Source organism: Mus musculus, chromosome X (genome assembly GCF_000001635.26).
Source record: "Mus musculus strain C57BL/6J chromosome X, GRCm38.p6 C57BL/6J".
Classification (NCBI taxonomy): Eukaryota; Metazoa; Chordata; class Mammalia; order Rodentia; family Muridae; genus Mus; species Mus musculus.
Window position 1 is genome coordinate 163,150,105 of NC_000086.7, and position 8,001 is coordinate 163,158,105.

General features: G+C 43.5%; 1 non-coding gene across 1 annotated transcript; it reads right to left on the minus strand.

Moving 5' to 3' along the window:
* Nucleotides 1-286: 286 nt before the first annotated feature.
* Nucleotides 287-393, minus strand: Gm22746. The gene has a single exon (XR_003953129.1). It is a non-coding gene; the product is annotated as a U6 spliceosomal RNA (small nuclear RNA).
* Between the last annotated feature and the right edge of the window lie 7,608 nt (nucleotides 394-8,001).

Sequence of the window (8,001 nt, forward strand, 5' to 3'; positions counted from 1 at the left end):
TCCCCTTTATCTTCTTTTGTTGTCTAATTGCTTTGGCTAGGACTTCAAGTACAATGTTGAATAGGTAGGGAGAAAGTGGGCAGCCTTGTCTAGTCCCTGATTTTAGTGGGATTGCTTCCAGCTTTTCACCATTTACTTTGATGTTGGCTACTGGTTTGCTGTAGATTGCTTTTATCATGTTTAGGTATGGGCCTCGAATTCCTGATCTTTCCAAGACTTTTATTATGAATGGGTTTTGGATTTTTTCAAATGCTCTCTCTACATCTATCAAGATGATCATGTGGTTAAAAATATGGAATGCTTCATGAATTTGCATTTCATTCTTGCTCAGGAGCCATGCTAGTCTTCTCTGTATCGCTCCAATTTTAGTATATGTGCTGCTGAAGCGAGCACATGAGACATGGTCTTATGAATCCTAGATTGTCTCAAACTAACATTTAATTCAAGAACTTCTGATTCTACTGCCTCTGCCTCCTGAGTGCTGGGACTATAAGCATGCACCAATATGTCTAGTTTATTGGGAGCTGGGTATCAAATCCAAAGCTGTGTGTGCAAGGGAAACACTCTTTTTTCCCCCTTTTTCTTTTTTTTTTTTAAAATTAGGTACTTTCTTCATTCACATCTCCAGTGCTATCCCAAAAGTCCCCCGCTCACTCCCCCCCCCCACTCCCACTTCCCTGGCATTCCCCTGTACTGAGGCATACAAAGTCTGCACGACCAATGGGCCTCTCTTTCCACTGATGGCCGACTAGGCCATCCTCTGATACATATGCAGCTAGAGATGCGAGCTCCCAGGGGCACTGGTTAGTTCATATTGTTGTTCCACCCATAGGGTTGCAGATCCCCTCAGCTCCTTGGTACTCTCTCTAGCTCCTCAAGGCAAACACTCTTATCAGCTGATAACTCATTTCCTTGAGTTTGGAGATCTTTAAAAAAGACTTATTTTTATTTTTTAGTATGTATGTATGTATGCCACATGTGTACGGATGGTCACAGAGGCCAAAGAAAGGAGTCAGATTCCCTTGAGTTGTGCAACTATAGTTAAAGGAGATTGTGAGTTGCCAGAGGTAGGTGCTGAGAACTGAATTTAGTTCCTCTGGAAGAGTATCAAGTGTTCTGAAATGCTGCATCTCTGCAGCACCCCCTAGAGATATTTTTAGGAGGCATTTGGAGTTTTAACAATACATTAACGTGTGTGTGTGTGTATGTGTGTGTGTGTGCGCGCGCGCGCACACACACACACGTGCCCATGTGTGATAACTTTCAGGTGTCAGTTCCCTCTTTCTACCATGTGGGTTTTGGGGATTGAATTTAGTTCATCAGCTTGGCATCAAGCACCTTTATCTGCTGGTTCAGTTTGTGGGCCCAAATTTCAAGATCTTAACCTTGGTTTTATTGGACAGCATAATCAGAGAATTTTATGGAAGGGGTATCAGTTTTGGCTTATTTACTCAGAATTGATTTCAAAAATTTATATTATCTCTTGTTCCCATATTTCATGGCTTACAAGACTGAAAATGGATTATTTCTTTGTTATTTCTGAGGGCCAGGAATTTGGGAGTGGGTGTGACTCAGAATCTCCTAGTATGTTGCAGCCAACTGGGATCTAGGACTACATTGACATGAGAGCATGATTAGGGCCAGAGCCTGGCTTCCAAGATGCTTCACTCACTCAGTGGTTAGTCGTGATTGTCCTCTTGCTGGGATGTAGAATCAGCATGGAACATTTCTGTGAGACACTTTCTAGATTGAGTTATTTTATGTGGGAAGACACACCCTAAACGTGGCCAGAGCTATTCCATGCATGGCATGGGGCTCTAAACTGAATAAAGAGGAGAGAGGGAGCTGAGAGTCAGCGTTCATCTCTCTCTCTCTCTCTCTCTCTCTCTCTCTCTCTCTCTCTCTCTCTCTCTCTCTCTGCTTTCTGGCTGTGTTGTCATTAACCAGCTACCTCATACTTCTGCCTCCCGAGCCTTCCCCACCATAGTCAATTGTATCTCAGAACTGTAAGCTAGAAGAAACCCTTTTTTGCTTAAGTCACTTCCTGTTAGGTGTTTGGTCACGTCAAAGAGGGAAGTAACTAATATGGGAGACCTGACATCCATCTGACTATGACCAGAGGCCCCCCCCTCACTGCCTCACCACATGGGGTGCCACTGTAAGCAAGTTCACACTCAGTAGAGCAAGTGATTCAAGTAAAGGCAGGGGATGGGCAAACAAAATGGGAGCCCCACTCCCTTCTTCCCACCTCATTTCTCAAGTTGCCCCATTCTTTTTAAAAGCTTATTTATTTTGCAGGTCTGGGATTCAACCCAGCCTAGGATTGCATGCGCTAGCTGTATGCCAAGTCCCACACTAGGCTCTTCTGGCACACTATTTGTTAGAGGTTAATTATGAAGGCTGGTATCCATTGAGGAGGGGTATTTTGCTCCATCCTTTGAAGGGGAACCTAGCAATGCCTTTATGGACATATTTTCAAAGATACAGTGAAGCTTTATTCCAAGGTTGTCACTTTTCTTCCTGGTCTGGGGCCTTGAATATTAGTACATTTTGACAAATAACAGTCATTGAAGCCAGTGGTGTGTGCTAAATATGTTTAGCATTCAAATAAGATTATATAATGTTTAATTATTAAACCACCTTACAGATTGTTATGGAACTTATAGAACACTTGCTTTGAGGCAGTATGTTACTCTGTAGCCCTAGCTAGCCTAGATCTTATAATGTAATTTGTGTTGGTCCTGAACTTATTTAAAATTAGCCTTCCATTCAATGTCCCGAGTGCTGAGATGACAAGCATGAACCACTACGGCTGGCATGTTGTTGTTGTTGTTGTTGTTTTGGAATAGGGTTTTGCTCTGGATCCCAGGTTGGCTCTAATTTTGCCACAACCCACCTGATTCAGCTTCTGAACACACCTCCTTATTTGGCTCCACTTTTCTCTTCAAGGGTGAGAAAAATGTAAATATTATGTAAAAATAAATATATGTTTGAATCCTCTTTAACAATCACAATAATTATTATACCAAGATAACAATTAATTAGGGTTTAGAAAAATCTGGATTTGTTTGTTTGTTTGTTTGTTTGTTTTTTCGAGACAGGGTTTCTCTGTGTAGCCCTGGCTGTCCTGAAACTCACTCTGTAGACCAGGCTGGCCTCGAACTCAGAAATCCGCCTGCCTCTGCCTCAAGCGAGTATGATTGATTACAGTACTAGTGGATTTCTTCAGCGATGTAGGTACTGGTAAGTTTCCCAAGATCTCACACATGGTCATTCCAGTGAGTTCCAGTCCTCCAAACTTAAAGCAACAGCCAATCACCATCACCACCACTACCACCAATAAGACATGAAAGTAGAGGGAAGATTTGTTGGGAAGAAGAGGTTCAGTGGGAGTGGGAGAGGCATGAGAGAGGGGAATGAGAGGTGAAAGTGAGCAAAACACATTACATACATTTATAATATTGTCAAAAGATTTAAAAATGATAATAGATCACAGGAAGATGTACTTTTTGAAAACTATCCTAAGAAGCTGATATATATTTGCCATTTGTTCATATCCCCACTTGCAAAATTTAGAGACATGCTTGTGTATTCTGTAAAATACACATGTCCCAGATGGATGATGTTATGAGCCTCAGAACAGTTCATTACCTCTGGAAGTCATTTCCAATTGAAAAAGTTACTAGTGTAAGCTTGGGGATGAGTTCAAGAGAAGCAGCACACTATTGCCAAGTGTGTTGATTGACAGTGTTCTATTTGAACTAACAGCAACTCGGCAAGATGCACCCCATTGCTGACACACCACATATGCAGCCAGATGCTATTAGGCTTTTAAATGACTCACCGAGGATCACTTCTTTTATCTTTCGAAAATTGTAAATTAATACATTTATATGTTTCAAAACTAAGGTGAAAGGCTAGAGAGATGACTCAATAGTTCAGTTCCCAGCACCCACAATCACCTTTTAACTCCAGTTCCAGGGGATTCAATGTCCTCTTCTGGTCTCTGAGGGCACCTGCACACACATGGCACACATGAACTCAGGATCTCTCTCTCTCTCTCTCTCTCTCTCTCTCTCTCTCACACACACACATACACACACACACACACAGAGAGAGAAGGAGAGGGAGAGGGAGAGAGAGAGAGAGAGAGAAAGAGAGAGAGAAGGAGAGGGAGAGGGAGAGGGAGAGGGAGAGGGAGAGGGAGAGGGAGAGGGAGAGGGAGAGGGAGAGGGAGAGGGAGAGACTGCTTAAGACAGTATACAGATTGAACTTTGCTTTTACTTCATATATATCCAGTCCCTTCTTGCTGCTACATTAGGTTTTCATCAGCTTTTGGTCTATTTTTTTCCCTTATTTGCAGAAGAAGAGCACTTGGAATATGCACTGTTGTCCCCCCCCCACCTTTTAAAAAAATCCAGCAATATTTCTTGAGATTTTCTTAGCTGCCGAATATATAGACATAGGTCTTAGATAGTTTTCCTGTTGCTATAATAAAATACCCCGATAAAAGCCACTTATGGGAGAGAGGGTCTATTCTGGCTCACAGTTCAAGAGGACACAGTGGGAAGGGACATCGAGGTGCCAGGAGTTTGAAGCAACTGGATACATCCCATCCACAGTGAAGCAGAAAGCTCTGAATGTGTGCTTCTGCTTAGTGCCCATTCTTCATTTATACAGTCCAAGATCCCAGCCAGGGAATGGTGCCACCCACTGTGGACAAGTATTCTCATCTCAATTATCTTAATTAAGATAATCCCAGTCCCAGGCATGCCAAAAGTTCTATCTCCTAGGTGACTGTAAATCCTGCCAAGTTGACAACACTAGCCATAACCATCACATCTTTTGCATGGAGACAGTTGGGGTTGGAGGTTTACTGCTCAGCAACAATGTTAACAGGGTTTGAATCTAACATAGGATATGGAGATGCTTTTCCTACATAGCCTATGCTTATTCTTTTTGTGGCTATATTCCACTCCTTCCAACTGGCAGATGATAAACCACTAATTTGATTCTTCTGGGTTAATTTTTGTATTTCTAATTTCCTTAGGATCCTAAAAGGGAAAATTGAGTGAGTGGTCTAGCAGGATTATGGCATTTTGAGGCCCCCAACTCTGGCACAGTCAATTCCAGTTTAAACATCCCATCATCTTTCCATTATGCGCAGGGAGTAATTTAAAGTAGGACTTGGGCATGCAGGAGGAGCTGGGAAATGCAGTAATGGCCAAATGCCATTTGGGTGATATTTTTAGTTACCTAAATAAACTGTGTTTCCACAGTCCCTGCAGAGCTTATGGTTTGTGTGCAGTAAATAAAATGATGGAATGCCACAAGGGAGCCTGGCCAGATGACTCCATTTGTGCACATTCTGTTCCAGGCACCGTAGGGTGCATTGAAGACATTCAAGCTCCTCCAGCCTCTGGGCTGCCACGCTTGTGATGATCACTGGGTCCTGGTCTCTCCATTTCCTAGCATGGGGCAGCAGACACTCACTGGGCTGGTAACAAGCAGGAGAAACAGACGTCGGGGAAGCTGGATGTGCTCTGGGAATGTCACACAGAGCAGGGGCAGAGTTGTCATCAGACTTGCTCGCCCTAAGTGCACAGCACTGGCTCATGAGGGTGATTGGTACATGGCACTTTTCAAAAGTTACTCAACCCCAAACTCCCTTAACATATTCATTCATTTTAATTTCATGTTTACGTGTCTTTTACCTGTGTATACACATGTATGTGCACCTGATGCCTATGGAAACCAGAGGAAGGTGTCAGATTTCCTGAAACTGGAGTTACAGGCAGTTGCTAACTGCTTGATATGGGTTCTGGAAACTGAACCTGTGCCCTCTGGGATGGCAGCATGCATTCTTAACCCCTGAGGCATTTCCCCAGACCCCCTGTATCCCTCAACTCTTGTTTTTAACTTAAAGAACAATGGTTTCCTTGTCCTTACCCATCCCAACTCCTACCTAAATACATGTGTAGAAAACTCACAAGCTACCCTCTGCACATGAGAAAGAGCATGTGGTAGGTATTGGTCTTTCATTAATAAAATAATTTCCAGATCCATCTACTTTTCCCTGCAAATTTCATTTTTTTAATGGCTGAACAAATTCTGTTGTAGTACACCAGATTTTTATTCTCCATTCAGCCATTGGTGAACACACAGGCTGAGGCTCTATCTCCTAGCTGTTGTGAATAGAACAGTGATTGAAGATGGCTGAGCAAGTATGTCTGTAGTCGGAATGGCCATGAGTAGAGTATCTGGGACATAGGTAGGGCAGTTCTATATCCAGCCTTTCGAGAAATGCCACATTGACTTCCATAGTGGCTGCATCAGCTTACACTCCCACCAACAGTGAACATGGAGTTCTTTCTCCACATCTGTGCCTGTGTATGGGGCAGGGAGGGATTGGATTGGGGCTAGCTAGCTTCCCAAGAGCTTTCGAGTTCTGTCAAGGTTTAGTTCCATGATCAAAAACATGGAAACAATAGCTTTAGTCCTACAATTAAAAAACAAAACAAAACAAATAAACAAACCTGAAACCTATAAAGAACACCATGCACTGGTGAGATAGCTTCATGGGTATAGTGCTTGCTGCCCAAAGCTTGAGGACCTGAGTTCTGAGGTTCTCATACCTAGAACTCATAAAAGCCTGGCATGGTCATGCACGTCTGTAACACCAATGCTGGGCACAGAGACAGGTAGGAACTGGCTTACTTGTCAGCCAGTCTATTTCAGTCAACAAACTGTCAGTTCAGCAATAGCCCACGTCTCAAAAAGAAGATGTAGGGATGTGAGATGACTCAGTGGTTAAAGGCACTTGCCATCAACCTTGATCATCGCTGTTGGATCCCTGGAACCCACATGGTGGCAGGGGAGAATTGACCCTTGCAAGTTGTCTTTTGACCTATACATGAATTCTGTGGGGTTAGAGGAGGGGAAAAGAGGGAAGAAGGGAGGGAGGGAGGGAGGGAGGGAGGGAGGGAGGGAGGGAGGGAGAGGGAAGCAGAAGGGAAGGGGAGAGAGGAGGAAACAGTCACTATTTGTGCCAATTAACAATTTGTTGCCTCTCAGCTCTTGGATCCTGCTACCTTGATTACATGTTGGAGCATTTCTCTGTCGCTTAAGTGGCATGATGCTGAGCTTGGCTGATGGTGGTCTGGGGAGGTTGTGGTGGCATAGGGATCTCTCTCCCTAGCACTGTGCTTTAACATCAGGCATGGTTTTGCAGGTCTGCCTGCTGTGACTCTCTGAAGACCTCTTCCATGCCTGTTGGGCTGCACTGTCCTGCAGGTGGTGCTCCTGCGACTTTCTAAAGAATCCTAGCATTGTCTACAGAAATGTCCAAGGGGAGAACCTGGTAAGGAATTTTATTAGAGCTGCAGGAGCAGTTTCTACTCTCCAGCCTGGGCCATCTGGCTACCTTATGGGGCATTTCCTAGCTTGCACCCACGTTTACCCCGCCCCCAAGGCATGAGGAGCCAGTGTTGGTAAATTCCGCACCTCCTCTCATGAGGGCTGAATCTCAACTTCTCCATCAGTGGGCTTCCTCCCTCCTTCCTTCTTTTCCTCCTTTTCTCCCTTTAAATCTGAAGTCGAGGAGTTCACAGACCTGAAAGAACATCTAACTGTTCAGAATTTATTGTTCGGTGTTTGTTAGTACATTCACAAAAGTTGTGCAGCTTAACCACATGAAGTAACTCAGAAAAAAAAATTACTCCCTTTTCCCCAATAAACCTTGTATCCATCAGCAGTCGTTCACCACTTTCTGGTCTTCCTTCCAGCTCCTGAAACCATGCTTTATCCCTATGCTTGTTTGCTTGTTTTTTTTCTAAACAGTTTATATTAATGGAGGAATCCTGTTGTATATCCACTGCACAGCTGATGGATATTTTGGTTCCTTCTATTTTTTTTTAGTTCCTGAGAGTAATGCTATGAACATTGATATGTAAGTGTTTGCAAGCACATATGCTTTTATTTCTCTTGACTATACCCCACGGA